The sequence below is a fragment of the Colobus angolensis genome, unplaced genomic scaffold (assembly GCF_000951035.1).
Source record: "Colobus angolensis palliatus isolate OR3802 unplaced genomic scaffold, Cang.pa_1.0 Scaffold52, whole genome shotgun sequence".
Lineage (NCBI taxonomy): Eukaryota > Metazoa > Chordata > Mammalia > Primates > Cercopithecidae > Colobus > Colobus angolensis.
This window is the reverse complement of record NW_012118710.1, coordinates 167,731-189,740: the sequence shown is the minus strand read 5'-3', so window position 1 is coordinate 189,740 and position 22,010 is coordinate 167,731. Positions and strand designations below refer to the sequence as shown.

The following is a 22,010-nucleotide window of genomic DNA, read 5'->3' as shown; positions in this document are numbered from 1 at the left end:
AGAACCACGCAGGCTGCTCACGTTATTACCCTCCAATACCCAAGTCTGCCTATCAGCCCTTCTTCTGATTCATGTGCTTCTAACTCCTTTACGAGCTGCAGTAGTGCTCAGTAGACCTTCATAATGCCTTTCTTCTGAGAAGCTGAAGGCATTTCCCTAGCTAATATTACAGTTGACTCAATATTCTAAACCAGTGCAGGGTTAAGTAACTTGTTGAAGTGCAAACCAGTTCAGGAAGGGAGAATCCGGAACTCCAGATTTCTACCTAAATATCATTTTATGGAGAAAGATGTTTTGATATTTATTGGACTTTATAACAAGTCTATCCCCTCCACATAATAATAATAGTTTCAGGTGCAAGTGAAACTGTGAAGCTTTTCCTCTTTGCAGGAGGATTGCAACAGAGGACTAAGAGTGGGGAGCAAGGCTTCTGCGGTCGGTCTTGTCACTTGTCCCCATCACTTCCCAGCTATGGAAGAGAAAGGGAAGGCACAGCCCAGGTGGCACAGCTATCTGTCCTAATCGTCTTTGGGAAAAGCCCAGAGGAGCTGAATGCTGAAGTACCCTCAACCCACCCCACTCATTTTGTTTCTCTTTTCTTCATTTTCACATTTTTTTTCTGCCGGTGTAGTTACTGAATGTCAGCGGCCCAGTTTCTGTGTCCTGCCTTGTTGTAGTATGTGGGTTGGAACTATGCTTTCCTTGTGCACTGTGTGTGCTGTGGGGTGCTTAATACATGCTAAATTATGACAGCAGTCCCCTGTATGCTCGAGAAGTCAGTCTTCCTCCCAAGGGCCATATCCCATTATGTTACACTTGTGTTTAAGACAGTCGGAAGCTGAAGGCATCCCTCCTGCTCCTTCCACTTTAGATGAACAGCTGGAACTCACATAACATAGTCTCTTCCGACAAGATTTCTTTTAGAGAAAGAACATTCTAGGGATGTGATCACTGAGCATCCCAGCTCCAAGCCAAAAGGCAACCTGTTACATAGCGCAGTTCCCATTTAGCCATGCAGGCAAGGGACCCATTAAAACCTCATGTGAGTGAAGGGGTCCCAGAGAAAACCTTCCTCTCTGTGTTCCTGAGAAACCCCTCAAAGCTTCCGAGCAGAAGGCTATCCCTCTAGGCAGAAAGTAACAGTGAAATAAATCTCCTGCAACCAGCAGCGGTTCTGTCAGAGCCTCTGGGTCTGTAACTATTTTAAGACATGGAGGAGTAGGATAAGAGTACGGGCAGCTGGAGAGAGTGGCTCCAACAGGGCTGCAGGGGAGATGTGCGGTCACCTGCCGCCTGGGGACAGCAGGGCAAGGGCAGGCGGGCTCGGCTCCTGGACTCCTCCTGAGGCCACAAGGCTGACCTGTTTCTCGGCACCTGGGCCCCCCGTGTGTGACTCTGCATAGAGCTCATCATGATTTGTCGCTCAAGGTCATAACCAGTCACAGCCAGCATCATTTCACCAGGCACAGGGGGTAGAAGCAGCAAAAAGAATCACAGCACCGGCAAACATGAGGAATTCCGGCACTGACACTTACATAATGAAAACTATCTCCACTCTCTCTCACCGCTGCCACTCTCACAGCACGTAAATCATTAAAGCAAACACTCCGCAAGTGTTTATGTGCATTTTAGCAACTCGTCATAAAGCACACGCTTCCTAGTAGTAGAAAAACCTACAGAAACGTCTGTGAAATTAAACAATGGATAAATTCTAATCAGCTTTTCTCTTTTTGCAGGACTAAAAACTACAATAAGTCAAGTGAATACTGGCTTGAAAACTAATACCCAACTACAGCGTACCTTTAAAAATGTTCCACTGAGATTCTGATGGTGCCTTATTAACAATTAAAAGTAAGAAGTAACAGCAATAAGTCAGAATTTTTTGGATAAATGTATACATTATGAAGGATTACTGGAACAAAACCCTTTTTACTGCTGAAGATGACATTAGAGGCTTCTGTTATCATTATAATTCATCTGGACAGCAAATTTCTCTTCAGCTCAGTAAAAACTAAGTATGAAGTAAGTTTCTTTATAAAAATAGCCCAAGAACTCAGTACTGCTTTTCTTTCTTTCGTTCTTTTCCTATTAAATGGAACACTGAAATATTTCCTTTCATTGTTGACACTTTATGTCATTTGCATTTAAAATCAGACAATACATAATAACAAAGAAGTCTTTAACTACATCTTTTCAAAATAGGAAAATGGCATTCACAATACTAACTGAGGACCTGCCTCCTTCCTTGCTCTAGAGATGACAGGCACAGATAACTGGTAAGCACCTATCCTATTGCCTAGGAGAATTGTTTCATTAACATCTATATTCCTAAAGCTGATACATTTACTTGCCAATTGATGAAGAAATTCCTGCCTGGTTCCCTGCTGCAAGCAAACTGTTTGGCATGAAGTCAGTCCACACTGAAAACACACTTCTAAATAAGCAAGGTGATTCAAATGTAGTTTAAAATATTCAATATCAAAATTTTTTGTTTTCTTCAGCACAAATTTAAGTTGGCAATAACGTGTTAGATGAACTGCAGTTAAGGTTACAGAATCCCATGGTCTTTGGTTACTTTTGATAACTAACTCAGTCTAAAAGAGGAGGCTTTAAATTATTCTCTAAAACCTTCCTCCTAAATTAATTTTTAAAAGTGCTTCTCTTTAGGCGTATATGGGTTTATTTTTTAGCACAAAATTCCCCTTAAAAAGATAAAAAACTGTCCATCTGTACATTAAAGAAAATTACATTTGACACTCCATTTTTTCTACAAAATAAACTTGTAGCACAGAGTATAACAGGAATTAACTTTTAACATTTTTTTTTCTCAAGAGTTAGGTTACCATAGTAGAAAATAAGCTCAATGACACAATACAACGTTTCTGTATTTACAGAAACCATATCCATTAATCAAATATTTTAACATACAATAATAATCTACAGATTACTTTTGCAAAAATAAGTAAGAATCGAAAACTTTTTCTTGGGAAAATTGAATAAGGCAGATTTACTGCACTAGGAGATATTTAAAGAAAAACCTTTTGCCACCTTTCTTAGCTTTCTCTAACATACCAACCTCAAAGCTTCCAGTTTTCCCAAGAGATAAACATTACTATGACGGTAACATTAGAAAGATTTAAGGAGAAAAGAACAAAGAGAAGTCTTAAAATTCCACCCAGTACTTACAAGTAGTTTCCAAGAAAACTGAGCCACAATTCTTCAGAAGACTGCTCTCCTGATCATAAACACAATCTGAAGTCTAAAATAGATATCCTATCACATTAGGCCGAGAAGTCACATTTCAGCTTGCTAACTTCTACTTTTACAACTCATAGAACTAACCCCGGCTAAAATTAACCGCAGCCAAGCGGCAGGCAGGAACACGCTGATTTGCATCATGTATGCCGGGATTTATTCACTAGGACAACATCGGAGTCCTCTTAATGGGAAATGCGGCCAAGGGGCGTGCCCTGGTGAACAATACATAGCATCATGATTATGCTAATTACTGAATTCAGTCCAATAATGCTAACTTCTTTTAAGTTGTTTTTGCAAGTACTGACAAAGAGAAGGAGTAAGCTTTTTCCAAACAGGCATTCACTTGATTTTTAAGCACATTCAAATCAGACCAAACTTTGGCAACAAGGTGGCAGTGCTGTGTGCTCTTTACAAGCAAAAGCAAAGCAAAAGGACATTCTGTTCGATTAAACAGAGTGATTAGATGCAGCACTACATGAAATTAAATAGACACAGAACATACATATCGGAAAGTCTATCCACCAGAACCCTGAAATAACAGCTTTTTCTTTCTCTATAATGAACTGATTGCAGGGACTTGCTTTCTGGCTCTGCCTCCGTCTGCACCTCACAAGAAGTAGCTATGAAGACACAGATTCAGTAATAAATCACAACTGAGAATAAACATCTCAAATATTTGCAAAGGCATTGTCCTTGGCAGGAAGCATTTTAAGGTGGATTTACTGCTTGGCTAGAAAAATTGTCCTCTGTAGGTGACTGATCATCTACAGAGCATGTTGGAACTCAAACTAACAGGTAAAGACACCAAGCATACAGCTGATACTTAAAAGAAAATCAGAACATGAAAAACTTTCTCTCAAAAATATAAGTACAACTTATAACAAAGACATTAACCGCTTAGTATCTACTCAAGATGGTTTAGACTAGTTTGCTTTAGACTAAGTTCTGATGACATATTTTGTTCTTATTGGACACTCTATGAAAGATACCAAAGCACTTTACAAACATCAATCAAATCTCCAAGCATCTTTGGGAGGTGTCGTTTTCCTCTTTTTTTCCACAGACGGGTAAAAGACAGGGTAATTTAATTTCAATGACTTCAACCAACCCTGGATCACCCCATCACCTCCTGAGCCCTTTATAACATCTTCCATATTAACCACTTATCTATGATTCTACAGACCTTTTCAGAGCTGTTTGTTTTCCTCATTTTAAAATGTCATGTTAGTTTGGACTTCAGGAGGTTCACTCTACTTGACACTCAGATGCCAGGCCTGAACTCCAGGGGCTTAAAAAGCATTCCTAGACTCTCTCTTGCAGGCAGGCATCCTACAACATGGATCCCTAAAACATGGCGATGCCTTCAGGAGGCACTGTCCATCTGCAGCCTGCTGCCCAAAGTGCAAATGGTTGATCTTCATTGGTGTGAGTTGGACATCACCAGCACAATCTCCCTGCTGTTGTTTACAAACACTGCCGACTGCTGGTCTGAGACGGCATCCCCTCGGCCTAACCTGAGGCTCTATGCCAGTACCTGCCCCACCTCTGCAAGAGGGTGGCTGGTATGCATTCCCCTTCACTCCAACCCAGAGTCATGGGAGGCAGCCATTTCCCACTCTGTGCTGAAAGGAGAGAAGTCAGCACTCATCAAAGATGGCTAGCTGCTAATGAACAGAATTATTCTCAATAAGCTACCGTAAACTCACTCCAGAAGTCTTAATGCCAAAAAGGACCTTGTAAGGCTATTTTTGACACAATATTCTTATCCTATTATGTCATAGTTCAGGAGGAAAGTCTCTAAGCCAAAATATTATTTCTGCCCTAAACCAGAAAGTAAGAAAAAGCAACTACACCAAGTGCATTTCTGCATCAGAGTTTGTATTGGAGAGGAGCAATCTGATGTATGATGGATCCTACATCCATTCATCGGAAGGCAGGGGCCCCTGAGCAATGCTCCGGTTCCTCACACATCAGATATGCCTAGTATGACTCTGCTGTTTCAACTGCAGCCACACGTGTTCCACAGTGGAAGAACCAAAGCATTCCAAATAAAACAGTGTCTCCTCCAATCTACATTAGTCATTCTGCTGCTTCCTTTTCATTAGTGAAACTACTTGAGTCAACAGTGCTTTTGTTCTAGGTATACTTATGACAGTAGAGAAAAATCTGTATCAGAGTACCTTTAAAAGCAGAGTAAATTCTTCCCGTTTGTTCTCATTAATTTTTGGTGGTAGAGGAGGGACAGGGAAGGTGGTGACCTATGGGATCTTTAGTTCAAAGAATCCGTGAAATTAAAGAAAATTACTGTGTTTATGAATCTACACTAATGAATTAACCCAGATACCAACCTTCTATGAGCAGCTACATGTATAATTTAAAATTTTCTAGTAGCTGCTTTTAGAAAAGTAACAATAAAGAGGTAAAATTAATTTAATAATATATTTTATTTAACTCAATATATCCAAGATATGATTTCAATGTGCAATAATCATAAAAACTATTAATGAGATATCTTCATTCTTTTGTTTGTACTGCCCCAAGCCTGTGCAATCCAGTGCGTATTTTACAATTAGTACATTCCAATCTGGACAATCCACATTTCCAGTGCTCAGTACCCACATGTGCCTGGTGACTATCATAGTGGAAAGCCTGAGTGTACAAATATCTTCCTGACAACAGCTTTTCTACAACATATACTAATATTTACGTGTTTGTGGGCAAGTGAACACTTACATACACTCAATAAACATTAACTAAGATACTAGGCATAAGGATGAAAAACACCTAGTTTTTGTCCTCAAGGAGCTCAAAGTTTAGACACTTGGCACTCTTTGTTTTTTAGAGCTAGGGTCTCATTCTGTCACCCAGGCTGGAGTGCAGTGGCACAATCATGGCTTACTGGAGCCTCAAGCTCCTGAGCTCAAGCAATCCACCCACCTCAGCCTCCTGAGTATCTGGGACTACAGGCATGTGCCAGCACACCTGGCTAATTTTTAAATTTTTTGGTAGAGACAAGGTCTCACCATGTTGCCCAGGCCAGCCTCAAACTCCTGGGCTCAAGTGATTCTTCCACCCCAGCTTCCCAAAGTGCTGGGATCACAGGCATGAACTACTGCCCCTGGCTTCTTGGCATTCTTTACCTTTGAAATAATATGCAAAATATTCTGTGTTCTCTGTGTGTCTTCTTCTGGAGAGATAAATTTCTTCATCACTTTATTAAAGGAGTCTGTATCTCAAAAAGGTTAAGAGCCAGGAGACTAGACTAGCAGCAGATGCTGGGAGAAGTGGAGAGCTATGGAAAACGAAGGAACTGAGATAGATAGAAGGGGAAAGATCTGAGGAGAAAGAAAGGACTAAAAGGAAGATAAATAAACAAAGAAGATAGAAGAATTTCATTGCTAGACATGAAATTTTAGTTATAAAATCATGTAATAAAAATTGGCGGCCAGGCGTGGTGGCTCACGCCTGTAATCCCAGCACTCTGGGAGGCCAAGGTCGGTAGATCACAAAGTCAGGAGTTCAAGACCAGCCTGACCAACATGGTGAAACCCCATTTCTACTAAAAATACAAAAAAAATTAGCCAGGCATGGTGTTGCACGCCTGTAGTCCCAGCTACTCAGGAGACTGAGGCAGGAGAATCCGCTTGAACCCGGAAGGCAGAGGCTGCAGTGAGCCAAGATCACGCCACTGCCAAGATCACAGCAGCCTAGGCAACAAAGTGAGACTACGTCTCAAAAAAAAAAAAAAAATTGGCATGTTCCAGTTACTATGCCAGGTGCTGGGGACAGACACAGAGATGAAAGACAAGGTCTCTATGTCCAAGGAGTTCACCTTTCAGCGACAGGAACAGACTCACCCAGGCAGATACAATACTTGGGTCAAGTATAAGACGCAGTTTATGTGTGACGTGCTATGGTTGCAGCAGGGAGAGGAGGGAGGGTGCCACACAAGAGGGACACAGTACCCTTTCTTTTCTTCTTTTTTTTATTGAGAAGATGTCTCACTCTCTTGCCCAGGCAGGAGTGCGGTGGCGCAATCTTGGCTCACTGCAACCTCCACCTCCTAGGCTCAAGCAATCCTCCCACCTTAGCCTCCCAAGTAGCCAGAACTATAGGTGTGCACCACCACACCTGGCTAATTTTTATATTTTTTGTAGAGATGGAGGAGTTTTGCTATGTTGCCCTGGCTGGTCTCAAGCCTATAATAGGACAGTAAATAAACAGGCTGGGCTCAAGCGATCCACCCACCTTGGCCTCCCAAAGTGCTGGGATTACAGGCATTAGCCACCATGCCTGGCCCCTCATTTCTTAAATGAAGGTTATTTTCTGATTAAATTTTAAATTTATGTTCTGGAATGACTCAAGATTCTGCATTTTAGTTTGGAATCTTAGAAAAGCATGGATAGGTCATGGAGAAATCAGGTATTCTGAAGTATTTTAAAATGACATCTGGAAATAGCAGTGAAGTTTCTATTCTGAGTTATTTATCATCAAATTGAACCTGGTTATTTCATCCAACTATTTAAGGTTGAGGCAGGAGGATCACTTGAGGTCAAGAGTTCGAGACCAGCCTGGCTAACGTAGCGAAACCCCATCTCTACAAAAAACTTAGCCGGGCATGGTGGCACGCACCTGTAGTCCCAGCTACTTGGGAGGCTGAGGCATGAGAATCAATTGAACCTGGGAGGTGGGGGTTGCAGTGAGCTGAGATCACGCCTCCACTCCAGCGTGGATGACAGAGTGAGACTCTATCTCAAAGGGAAAAAAAGCCACCAAAAAATGAACATTGAAGAAAAAACTCAACTTGTTAGGAATTCTCTGTATTTATTTATTTTGAGACAATGTCTTACTCTGTCACAGTAGTGCAATCTTGGCTCACTGCAACCTCCGCCTCCTGTGTTCAAGGATTCTCCTGCCTCAGTCTCCTGAGTAGCTGAGATTATATGACCGGCTGATTTTTGTATTTTTAGCAGAGACGGGGTTTTGCCATGTTGGCCAGGCTGGTCTCAAACTCCTGACTTCAAGCAATCCACCCACCTCGGCCTCCCAAAGTGCTGGGATAACAGGCGTGAACCAACTGTGCCTGGCCTACGTTAGGAATTCTTTGGATTGTAGCTGTGGACTCAGAAAGACCTGGGTTCAAAATGTACCCCACCACCTACTAGTTGTTTGACCTTGAGTAACTGAGCTCACCTCCGTGACTCGGCTTCCTCACCTGTAAAATGGGGATAATTATACTGACATCAAGGGTCGGTGTTGGAAGGAAGTGAGATGTATATAGCACAGGCACACAAAGAGTCTCAATAAATGGCCGGAGCCATTATGCTCACAGCAGGTCTAGCAGCAGTGTGGTACTTGCTGAAGGGCAATTTGGGATATTGACTGAGTGTGGATTAAAGGCTCCCTGTTTTTATAGCATGAAGCTTCTTCAAAAAATAAAATGTTGAAAGGAACTTCAAATGGTTGTTAAGTATTTCAGGAAAACCAAGGTCTGTTAACTCCTTTGGAAAACTCTGTAGCTGCGTCAGCCTGTTTAATTTTCTCCATGATACGGCCTCATGTTCCCAACCAGAGGTTAGCACAGGATTCAGGGACACTGACTGAAGAACACAGGCGAATCACGTGTCTGGGCAGATAGCTGCTGTAAAGTCCCCCTAGTCCTTCCTTACTCTAGGGAGTCCCTTCCCGCACTGACTCTGGGTTTGGCCAGTAGGACAAGAGCAAACATAACGCTGGGCCCTGGAAAGTGCTGGCACGTGGGGGCTCACCCTCTCTTGCGACTTCAAAATGCCCTGCCCTGACTTGCCTACTGCATATGAGAAGGCCACATGGAGTGGGGACACGCCATCACTGCTGGGTCCCTGCCACCGGTCAGCCCACTAAGTGCTGATGGGTGGGTCAGGCCATCCTAAACCACACAGCCAGCCAGCTGCCAGCTAACTTCAAAGTCCAGCCAGGCTCGCTCAAGCCAGAACCACTCCGGTGCCGTACAGAACTGTGAGGTACAGAAATAAATGTTTGTTTTTTTGAGCCACTAGTATCAGGTGGTTTGTTATGCAGCAAAAGCTGACTAATACATATTCTCCAAAAAGGCTGCATGCTCAGGAGGGCTACACCAGTGTGATCCACAGCGACACAGTTTTCACACTTCAGAGATGGACTCTATTCACATACATACGAACAGAGAGCTCTAACTCTACACAGAAGAAATTGTTATCTTCTTCAGCTAAAAAAAAAAAAAAAAAGACGCAAACTCTTCAAGACAGTTCTTTTAAAAACCTTGATAAATAGCTAATTCAGCATAATTTTATGACAGTTTTTATCAGGATTGTGAAAGTAAAGGCAGCATTATGACTGCTGTTGTTTGAATACTCATTTTAACATAGTTGATTTTAAAAATTATATTGGAATTTTCTTGGGGTTTTCATACTGCTCTACATTCAGAACAGCCATCGATTTAACAAACATCTGTTAAAGCACCATCAGGAAACTTCCAAGCATTTGCAAGATTTGTATAAGTGGCAGGATGCCCATGACCACAGCAGAAAGTGGTGTCAATGACAGTTCTGCCTTTAAGAGGCTCATAATATGATAAGAGTCATGACACTGTCCATAAACTTATCATATAAGGGAGTAATCAGTAAGCACCCCAAGTTAAAAGTTCATTCCAATAGGAACATAAGAAGAGGCTTCCAGTTGTGTTAATCAAGAAAGGTTGGCCGGGTGCGGTGGCTAACGCCTGTCATCCCAGCACTTTGGGTCGCCGAGGCGGGTGGATCACCTGAGGTCAGGAGTTCGAGACCAGCCTGGCCAACATGGTGAAACCCTGCCTCTATTAAAAATACAAAAAAAATTAGCCAGGCATGGTGGCACACACCTGTAGTCCCAGCTACTCAGGAGACTGAGGTAGGAGAATCCGCTTGAACCCAGGAGGCAGAGGCTGCAGTGAGCCAAGATCGTGCCACTGCACTCCACCCTGGGCAACAGAGCAAGACTTCTGTCTCAAAAAAAGAAAAAGAAAAAAGAAAGGCATCTTCAGCCAGGTGCAGTGGCTCACACCTGTAATGTAATCCCAACACTTTGGGAGGCTGAGGTAGGAGGATCGCCTGAGGCCAGGAGTCCCAGACCAGCCTCAGCACCATATCGAGACCCCATCTCCATTTTCAAAAAAGGGATCTTGGAGGGAGTGGTACTTGTTTTTGTTTGTTTTGAGATGGAGTCTTGCTCTGTAACTCCAGGCTGGAGTGCAGTGGCATGATCTCAGCTCACTGCAGCCTCCGTCTCCCAGGTTCAAGTGATTCTCCTGCCTCAGCCTCCCAAGTAGCTGGGATTACAGGCATCTGCCACCACGCCTGGCTAATTTTTGTATTTTAGTAGAGATGGGGTTTCACCAAGTTAGCCAGGCTGGTCTTGAACTCCTGACCTCAGGTGATCCATCTGCCTCGGCCTCCCAAAGTGCTGGGATTACAGCCCACCACACCCAACCTGGGAGTGGCATTTGAAGGGAGCCTTCTCCTAAGCTTTCAACAGTGGCAGGAGTAGAAAGAACACTATACAGAAGCAACACACAAGCAAAGATGGAGAAGAAGGAAAGCTATAATGTTTGTCTAGGGGACAGCTTGTACTGAGATTCAAGCTCCATCAAGTAATAGCTGCTCTGATGACTAAATTACTTAATTTTTCCAAATCTAGGCTATAAAGTATCCAATGAAAGTGGCATCTGCAGCAAGGTTACCTGGTTCAAATGCCAGCTTCATCACTTTGTAGTTGTCTTGGGAAATTACTTTCTCACTGTGCCTTCATCACTTTTAAAATGGGAATAATAATTATATGTGCTTCACGGGGTTATTATGAAGACTAAATGAGTTTTCTATTTGTGAAGTATGTAGAATAGTGCCTGGTATAAACGTCTTGTTAAATAAACTTATATGTTTATGCACATACAGCAAACAGATAGATATATATAGAAAGGCATGCATAAATGTAGATATATAGATACAGCTTTATCACCAAGAACAGTACCTGGTATGTAGAAAATGCTAAACATATTTAAATGTTTCCCTTCCTCCTCCATTGTCTGGAGTCCATAGAGATCCAGAGCACCAAGTCAGACACATTTCATGCACCCCAACATCATCCTCCACTCAGTTAAAAGAACACAAGCTGTCCTTCCTCTACCTTCACACTGGAAGCTTTCTCCTTTCTCTTGGGGGCAATAATTCTGCACTTGCTGATACAAGATGCTAGGCTTAGCCAGGCACAATGTCATGCCTATAATCCCAGCACTTTGGAAGGCCAAGGGCATAGGATTGCTTGAACCCAGGAATTCGAAAACAGTCTGGGCAACATAGTGAGACTTTTTTGTCTCTAAAAATTAAAAAAAAATTAAAAATTAAAAAAAATTAGCAGGTGCAGTGGTACCTGCCTCCAGTCCCAGGTACTTGGGAGGCTGAGGTGGTAGGATCTCTTGAGTCTAGGAGTTTGAGGCTGCAGTGAGCTATGATTGTGCCAATGCATTCCAGCCTGAGCAACAGAGCGAGAATTTGTCTCAACAAAACAAAATAAAACAAAACAAAAAGATGCTAGGCTTGAAACCACTAGAGGCAGATACAACACGGCCACTACCTTCAAAACAAAAGAGCAGTAATACCTTATGTGATAAATGCACCTCAAATGGAAAAACAAGCACAAGCTTATTAAGTGCAACCTTCACTTCTATAATTTATTACTATGCAAGCTAATCTAAAACAAGAAACCCTGAATGCAGTAAGATTTTGGAGAAAAAGTCAAACATTAGATTTACAGCCACAGTAATTAGAAAGTTAGGTTAACAAAAACCTTACTAATCCCAGACTAATTTGGCTTGAACTAGATATACATCTAAACTGAAAATAATTCTAAATGCAGTTTTATTACTTGAATCAGCACAATGTTCAACTGAGTTTCCTCTGTTTTTAAAAGGAAAGTACTAAGGATAGTTACTGGATTATACTAAAAACAAAACCAAAAAAACCCACTAAAAGTGCTTGAAAATATTCTACTATGTTGAAATAAGTAACATTTTCCTGCAATTTTATAGTATTTACTTCTTTAGAAACCACTTTTTCATAGGTGTCACCAAGGTAAACTTTACCCATCACAAACAAAATCTTATTGCCAATTTTGTATTGGGTAGAATGTAAAATAATGAGTTGTGGTAAACTGCTAATCATAAACATCCACTTCTCAGTTTATTCCCTCCGATAATAGGAAAACTATTAAGTATCAGGCAACGAGCTACTGATTGCCTAAATCTTTTGATACATGGTATAAAATACTAATTTTTGTGATTTAAACCTATACTGTTTCACAATCATTGAAGTCTGTTTCAAGAGCACTTAGAGTCTTTAGGTAAGGATTACCCTACTTTTAACTTGAAACTTAAGACTTTCTGAGGAACAGAGGGCTGTAGGAGTCTTTTAATAGAGCCATATTCCTGGGTTCAGTCAAACTGAACCAACCGCTAGCTTTGAGATAGTAGGCAAATTATTTAACAGAGTTCTCCCTGCCCATCTGTAAAATGAGGATAAGGATTCATCCACCTTCTAGGATTGTTGCAAAAATGACTTAATGTACATAAAGCACTTACATCAGAGCTTGGCATGGATATTTGAAAAAAAATATAGATTTTATACATTTTTTTTAAAAAAGAAAATATACATATAATATATATTTTATATGTAAGCTATAAAATATATATATTTTATATGTAAGCCCTATTTCAGGTAGACAGGGAACTTGCAGGGTATGCCTGAAAGGACCCTCATAATGACAGCCAAGAGCCTCCAGCTTCACTGTGAATAATTTCAAGTCTATTCTCAAGGCTCCTGCTCAAGTCTCTGAGCATCTGTGAGAGGCGCTTGAAGGGCAGATGCCCACGTGTGTGGTGGAAGACAATACTTGATACCAATTTTCCAAGAGACATGGAAATCAAGAATTTGTTCTCTAATTTGTAATAGTTTTGCTGTAAATGGGTATGATCTGTTTTCAAACAGATAAACTAAGAAGTGGTCACTTTTGGCCAGGTGCAGTCTCACACCTGTAATCCCAGCACTTGGGAGGCCAAGGCAGGTGGATCACAAGGTCAGAAGTTCCAAGACCAGCTTGGCCAACATAGTGAAATCCCATCTCTGCTAAAAATACAAATATTAGCTGGGCATGGTAGTGGACACCTGTAATCCTCGCTACTCGGGAGGCTGAGGCAGGAGAATCGCTTGAACCTGGGAGGCAAAGGCTGCAGTGAGCTGAGATAGCGCCACTGCACTCCAGCCTAGGTGACAGAGCAAGACTCCATCTCAAAGAAAAAAAAAAAAAAAAGAAGTGGTCACTTTTAGGGTAAGCAGTTCAAAGTCAAGCTCAAATTAAGAGACAAAATATTCATAAGAGGATCTAGTTGCACTTGGCTATAAGAATACAGCAGGTGGCTACTTCCATAGGTCTCCTGATAAACGTACGTGATTGTATTCTTAGCTACTAAGTCTTTCATTTAAAAAGTACTAAAAACATGAGTGTTCGTTTTCAAAGTAGCTGCGATAAGCAAAAAACAAAGAAAAAAAAAAACCACCAAAAAACCATAAAACCAAACCCAGAAGGATCAACAACTCGACTCTCAGAACTATAATAGCCCAATAATTATAATAATCCAAGAGACCATTCTGAGAAATGCCAGAGACCAGTTCCTTTATCATACAGGGGATGGTTCACAAAAGAGGAGTGGCCAAACAGCACTGGGATAGTCATGGTTGATTGTAGACCACAAAATAAAAGCCAATTATCCATTTTAGACATTAATGCTTTCATTGTAAGAGTTGGTTTCTTCTTTTTGACATTATATTCTTGCCTCTCCAATTGCCAGGACAGGATGCATTTCCCACTTCTTTGACTCAGATCTGTTTTTTAAAAATGCTCTTTAAAAACAACTGAAAATTCTCCTTTTTAGTTTCCCAAACTAAGAACCTTTTATATAAATCATAAGGAACAGCTCTGGATAGATCCAGATTTCTTTACAGTTTAAAAAAAAAAAAAAAACCTCAAAAAACTCTTTTTCTTTTCTTTTCTTTTTTTTGGAGATGGAGTCTCATTGCTATGCTCAGGCTGGAGTGCAGTGGCACGATCTCAGTCTCAGCTTACTGTAATCTCCGCTTCCCGGGTTCAAGCGATTCTCCTGTCTCAGCCTCTCGAGTAGGTGGGACTACAGGTGTGCGCTACCACACCCAGCTAATATTTGCATTTTTAGTACAGATGGGGTTTCACCATATTGGTCAGGCTGGTCTCGAACTCCTGATCTCAAGTAATCTGCCCACCTCGGCCTCCCAAAGTGCTGGGAATACAGGCCTGAGCCACCACACCCAGCCCAAAAAAATTTTTCAATAAGATGGATAGAAATGTAAAAGGGCAGCATATTTATAAGGTCCAACCAACATTGTGGCTTTGAAAAAGAAAGCTCTTGCCCTTCTTATTTAAAATTATTAAAGTAATAAGCAGCTAGTTAGACAAAGAGCATTCAGGTTGTTCATACACAGCAGATCAGAACAATGCAAGCCCAAATCACAACATCAGATTAGTAGTCACTGTTCTTTGCATCAGCTTTAAATACACCATCTCTTCTCTCATAAGAGTGTTGTGGTGGTCAGTGCTCAGGAAAAATAATTAAGATAAGGAATGAGTAACACAAAACACCCCTCAAACAATATCCAACAGAGTATCTCTAAGATCATTTACTAAAGTAATCTCTCTCAAAACCACTTTTATGCTTAAACTAATCCTAGGCACTGAAAAAACAGGAAGAATAAATCACATTTAACTTGCCATTCTTTAGAATGCTGGACAATTCTGAGATGCATGGAGGAAAAAAAGTATTAAAAATAGCCAAGAGAAGGATTAGACAGCAGCTAAAACACAAAGGCCAGGGGTGAGATCAAAATTAGAAACATATAATGTCTGGAGAACTGTCCATATAAGGGCATCTTCCTATCAGTAACTCAGTTGGAATAATCCACCAGGCAGAATTAACAGCTGCCACCATCACAGTGGCTGCCTCTCCACCTCTCATTCAGAAACCGCTGGAGTCTTGGGAGACACATATGACATGACTTTATGCTGTTATATTCAGACAGTCAATGTTTGGGGGTATTTTAAAAGCTGGTCTTAACTTTCCTCGTCCTAGATGATAAACTTCATATATTTAGATCTTTCCTTTTCATACAAGTATGAAAAAGCAATAGAAGAGGATAAAACTTTGCTGAGCACTTTTAACCACTCCTATACCACATTGACTTGCATTCCCTAACCCCATAGATTTCCTGACTCCCCTGAGTAGGCAGCTGGTTGTACATTCTCATGTGTTCATTTATCCATCAGGCTCTCAGGGAGCTTCCCAACCTGGTGACAAGTGCTTGAGAAAAGAAAGGAATAGGATCTTATCTCCCAGGAGTTCAGTGTACCCTGGAAGACAGGTACATAAATAATAATGCAGGTAAATCCTGTAACAGAAGGGATGCAATTCTCTCTGGGGCTTGGGGAGATTGTGCGATGGAAATACCCAGGCAGAAAAACAGTGAAAGGCATTCTGGGAAGAGCAATCAGTACAGGCAAAGGCTCAGGGGTAGGAAACAATGTAGCAGGTTCTGGGAATAGCAAGAAGTATGTGTTTTGAATACAAGTGATGGGATATGAATGGGAGAAGAGGTAGAAGATTAGGTTGCAAAAATAGATTGGTGCTAGATTGCTGGGGCCTACAAGCACCATGCTAAGGAGTGGGTCCATTATCCTGTAGCTCTGAGGCTCTCAACTCTGGATACAAATTAAAATCTCCTGAGAAGCTTTAGAACAAAATGCTGATGGCCTGTTATTTGTTAGCAATAATAATTGGGTCCAGGCATCAGCAGTTTTTAAAAACTTCCCATGTAGCAATTCTAACCTGTGGGCAAGAACCACTCCGGTGGGCGACAGGGAGTCAACACCACTGCATCAGCTTAGGATAGCAATAGAAAAACATTAAAACAATAGTTAATTGGGTAACAGTGTGAAGAGCAGATTAGAAACAGAGATTGGGGAGAAATGTCCCTTAGTTTATATGCTACTGGAAACAGGCAAGAGATAAGAGTAATTATTAGCCTTTTTTGGGTTACTGACTTGCATGAATGCCAACAATAAAAGTTAAAAAGCCCTTCCCTGGCTGGGCGCCGAGGCTCATGCCTGTAATCCCAGCACTTGGGGAGGCGGAGGCAGGTGGATCATTCGAGGTCAGGAGTTAGAGACCAGCCTGGCTAACATGGTGAAACCCCATCTGTACTAATACAAAAATTACCCGGGCATGGTGGTATGCACCTGTAGTCCCAGATACTTGGGAGGCTGAGGCAGGAGAATTGCTTGAACTTAGGAGGTAGAGGTTGCAGTGAGCTGAGATCATACCACTGCACTCCAGCCTGGGCAATGGGAGTAATACTCCGTTAAAAAAAAAAAAAAAGCCCTTTTTCTAAGAAACATGCACATATGTCAAAAAACATACATGTAATTTCTGGGGCTGATAAAGCTCTGTGAGTGATGGATTCAGCTTAGGGAAGCCTGGTGTAAAGGCAGTGATGGAAAAAGAGAGACTCTGGAGGTAGAATCATAGCACTGATGACTTCAGTGGGGAAAACAAGAGGAATTCAGGATGACACTATCACTTCTAGTGTGAGAATTATAAATAATAAACATGTACTGTGCACCTAAGTGTCAAGAACCGTATGAAGCACTTAACATGTATTGATCTCACTGATTTTTCCCAATTCTTTAAGACAGATTGATATCACATCTGTTTCAAAGCTGAAGAACCTGAGATTTACAGACGTTAAATTGGCTTGTCCAAGGTCACATGGAGATAAGTAGCGGGGCAGAATTGAATCCCAGACAGTTTTGACTCTGGAGCTTGTGGTATTAACCTCTCCCCATGCTACCTCTGATGAATGGTACCTGTGTATTAAACAGGGGTGACAGGAGAGTATGGCAGGAGTAGGTTTAGGATGAGCAAGGTGGAGTGGGGATATAAAAAATCAGTTATAGACATGCTGTGTTCAAGATAATACAAGATATACAGATGACAGTATCTGTTAAATCAGAAAAAATCGGAAAGAGATCAAAAGGTGAGAGAAGAAAGTATGGTAACAGAATATAGTATTTCTGAGTTATCTCCAGTGCCAGCGCTGTGCTGAGTGCTTACTCACAATGGCAAAAGTCCATCACTATCTTTCTTCTGCAAGTGAGAGAACAGACCTGGGAAACCAGGGTCACATAGCCACTAAGTGCTGAAGCCAGCTGTGAATCCACGAGGCTACCTTCCTAACCTCTAACCCACTCCCTGGCACTCTAAAAAGTAGAAATCCTGGGGTCATAAGTGGCTGTAGCCTCCCAACTATTCTAAGACTGCTAGTGTGTCTTAGAACAGGGGTCTAAGATACAGGGTTTTTTTTAAAAAGTTTTACATAAAAATGTTTGACAATATTTATGTATTTCCACAACCTCGAGGATTTTTATATTGTTTCAATTATCAAAGGGTCATAAGGGATAGCTTAGTCTCAACCAACTTCAACAAATATTGGCGGTGTACTTCCACAGGTCGGTATGCAAGCTTGGGTGCAAACCCATGGGCATGACACAGCATGACACCAGTTTTATATAAAACACAGAGCTGCTATGCAAGTCAGAAGCCAGGACAACTGGTCTAGTGGAGACTGTGCTTCCTGAAGCCATAGCAAGGGCAGGAAGTGATGAAATTTCCTTTTTCAGTCATTTTTATAATTTGGAAAATTGTGATTCTTCTCCTCTCTAAAGTCACCAAAATGAAATCTTAAACACTATTCTACAAGTCCAGACTAGTTACTTCAGCTAGAACAGCGGAGTAACTTATGCACTGCAGTTTCAGATAAAAATCGGTTATATTTCAATTCTCAGCATCTTTGAAATACCTGTACTGACAATCACGTAGCCTTTGAGTCAAAAACACTCCTTCCATAAAAATACTTTTAAAGGGAACACAATATTATCCTAGAATTTTTTCCTGTTTTAGAATTAAGGTACCTAAGAGAAGAAATGTAAAACTCCAGTTAAGAACTTCTGAAGTCCTGTTGTACAACCATTCACTTAGAGCAGGAATCTGGTCTAGAGCTCGGACTTGTCCATGGCTGGGCTTGAAGGGTTCCCTGACCTGGGAGGTCATTGTTCTCCAGGGCAGCACATCCCATTGCTGGAGAGCTCTTACCACCGCAAGAATCTGTCTTAGACCAAGTCAAAATCCTTTGCCTTATAATCTTCACTCATTCATTCAGTTACTGAGCACAGAAGAGCTACATACCACCCTCTGGTCTTCCTATTCCCTAGTCTATAAGGGCTGCTACAACTCTCCTTTTATACCATTCTTCATATCCAACAACCAAACTCCCTTAGCAGCAGTTCCTGATATGACTTCCTTTCTCCATCCACCACTAGTTCTGCCTCCCTCGTTTGCCACTGTCTCATCTAAACTGTGGTTCAGAGACTAAAACACAATTCATCAAGGGTGCTCTAATTAGCCCACAAAACAGGACAACAGACTCGATGTAATCTAGGCACGCATCAGTGCAACCTGAGCTTGCTGTTTTTAGCAGCCACATCACAGAGATGCCTCACATAAGTCTGTGCCCCAATAAACTCTGAGCTATTTTTCATCTCGTGCACTTGAGACAGTCCACCACCCCCAAGCATTTCTCAACTCCTGGAGATGATTTATCCTTAGTATCTCATGTTGCTGATTTTAGAACATTATTACAACCTATTCAGATTATTCTGAGACTAGAATCTGCTATCTATAGTATTAGTCATCTCTCCTAATTTTATGTGACCTGGAAATTAGATAAACTTATTTTGATTTAGGTCTTTACAGAAAGAGGATACTGTGATTTAAAATGTGCTACTGAGGCTGGGCGAGGTGGCTCACGCCTGTAATCCCAGCACTTTGGGAGGGCGAGGTGGGAGGATCACCTGAACCTGGGAAGTTGAGGCTGCAATGGGCCGTGTTCATGCCACTGCACTCCAGCCTGGGCAACTGCAGTGAGAGCCTGTCTCAAAAAATAATAATAATAAAATAAATAAATAATAAAATAAAAATGTGCTACTGATGGGAACTTAGAGTACCTTACAGGTTTTTTAGGCTTAGTAAATATATTATCAATTTTAACCACATCTGCGGCAAGAGCCACTTTGAAAATCTGATGAAAGCCATAAAATATCCAAGTGTACACCATTTTGCAATCAATACCATGTGGTTGACGGACCTCCACGAAGACCACCATGGGCCTTCTGTTAAGGAGCCCCATCCTAGGGATTGTAGGGCCTCTGGAGAACATTCTGGTTGCCAGGATTCATCAGTATCCAAATATTCCTAAAATAGTTGATTTTCCTATTAAAGCCCAACTTAATACCCAGAAAGAGTCAATTAACTGGAAATCAACTGACACTAATTCATTTATTCTAACAGAGAAGACATCCAGAAACTAAGAAATCTGACCAAAACCAAATCATGGATTACAAGAATACTTTAGGAAAAAAAGCACAAGTCCCTAAGGTTGTATGTACAAAAACATTGTTTGTAGTGGCAAATTTTTTTTTTAAGAATTATTTCTTTATTTATTTTTGAGACGGAGTCTCGTTCTGTCGCCCGGCTGGAGTGCAGTGGTGCAATCTCGGCTCACTGCAACCTCCGCGTTCTCAGCCTCCACAGTAGCTGGGACTATAGGTGCGTGCCACCACGCCCAGCTAATTTTTGGTATTTTTAGTAGAGACGGGGTTTCGCCGTGTTAGCCAGGATGGTCTCGCTCTCTTGACCTCATGATCCGCCCACCTCGGCCTCCCAAAGTGCTGGGATTACAGGCATGAGCCACTGCAACCGGCCAACCTTTTTTTTTTTTTTAAGAAAGGAAACATCCTAAATGTCCATTCAATGTCCATTCACAGGGAAATGGTTGACTATATTATTTTACATAAAGTCATACCAAATGGCTATTCATATTTTATTCATAATGGCTATCAAATTTTATTCACATTTTTTAAACAAGAGTTAAATCTGTTTCTATTGACCTGGAGGCATATCTATGATATACTGAGGAGGAAAATCCGGCTTCAGAATCATGTTCAGAGTTTGAGTCTATTTGAAAAACAAAAATCTCATGAACCCTATGTCATTATACACACTTTTGAGTACAGAAACAGGTGGGGAGGAATTCCCATCAGGCTATGAACATGGGTGGGACATTAACTCTTGTATTTTATTCATCCGTGTATACTTTCACTTGTTACAAGTAAATATTGTTTTAAAAAGTAAAAAATTAAGCTAGAAAAAGAGAAGAATGTGGCCCACAATAGGCTCTGTCAGTACTCAGATGGCTCAGTCCCACACTCCACACAGGTTTTCTAAATGCTCTGTTTCCCAAAAAGTTTCCCACCCATGGTGTATCCTAGATGAAGCCCACTCTCCTTTTTGACTACTCAATGATTCTGAATTGCTCACTGTTTTGGGTATTTGATTCCACTTCATAAGCACTATTCTGCTGTACATATTAAAGCTGTGATCTGAAGTTTAAATATGTCCACCATTCACAAATGTGATTTTCCCCGCCCTCAGGAAAATACTAATCTCAGCAGAGCCATAAATAAAAGCTATGTGGAACACACAGTAGTCCAATGCGCAGAGGACAGATGCAGGCAGTCTACTCAAACTGTAAGGCACTGAAATTTGAGCATAGATGCTGTTCCTGTTAGTTCAATGGTTCTCGATCTTGGCTCAACACAAGTATCACCTTGGAAGCATTTTTTAAAAATACTGGCTGGGTGCAGTAGCTCACGCTTGTAATCCCAGCACTTTGGGAGGCCGAGGCAGGCGGATCACAAGGTCAAGGGATCTAGACCATCCTGGCCAACATGGTGAAAGCCCGTCTCTACTAAAAATACAAAAACTAGCTGGGCATGGTGGCGTGCACCTGTAGTCCCAGCTACTCGGGAAGCTGAGGCAGGAGAATCGCTTGAACCTGGGAGGCGGAGGTTGCAGTAAGCCGAGACTGCGCCACTGCACTCCAGACTGGCAACAGAGTGAGACTCCAACTTAAAAAACAAAACAAAACAAAAACAAACAAAACAAAAGAAGAAAACTAACGCCTGGGTGCCACTTTCAGAGATTTTAATTGAACTGGCCCAGCATAGAAACTTGCTTTGTTTTTAAAGCTACATTTTGAATATTTTGAATATGCAGTTGGGGTCAAGAACTACCGCTTTTTATATTTCACTCTTTTCCTTCTCTTTTTCTAACTTCTTACAAAGAGCACTTCCTTTATCAGTTATGTAAAGGCTAATCAGATACATCTGGGAAAACCAAAACCTATGGACCAGCCCCTGCCTGTCTCCCATCCATAACCTGGACTGTCTTTATGTTGGCTTTTGATGCCCAACTTAAAGTGACTTACTTAAATTTATGGCTGTCACAGTTAGGAGCCCCTCGTATTCAAAAGAATATCTGTAGCCTCACTCTAATAATTTATCATGTATTAGCCTGGGAGACAATGATTTTATAAAACGTATTAGAACCCCAAACATTTTAGGTAACAAAAGTGCCAATGCTACTCTACCAGTAAGTTGAAATGCTGTTGGACATTAGTCAATTAACAAGCTTCCCAATTTCCCAACTCTTTTTTTTTTTTTTTTTT

General features: G+C 41.3%; 1 protein-coding gene across 2 annotated transcripts in view; it reads right to left on the bottom strand.

Moving 5' to 3' along the window:
* SLC20A2 (solute carrier family 20 (phosphate transporter), member 2) overlaps nucleotides 1-22,010 on the bottom strand; it is a 127,042-nt gene that overhangs the window by 88,006 nt on the left and 17,026 nt on the right. Inside the window, exon 1 of one of the 2 annotated variants that reach the window (XM_011960630.1) lies at nucleotides 3,187-3,869. The exons of the other annotated variant lie outside the window; for it this stretch is intronic. The gene's annotated coding sequence lies outside the window, so the exon portion shown is untranslated. Of the gene's footprint in view, nucleotides 1-3,186; nucleotides 3,870-22,010 lie in introns of those variants that run through there. 2 annotated transcript variants of the gene reach the window in all.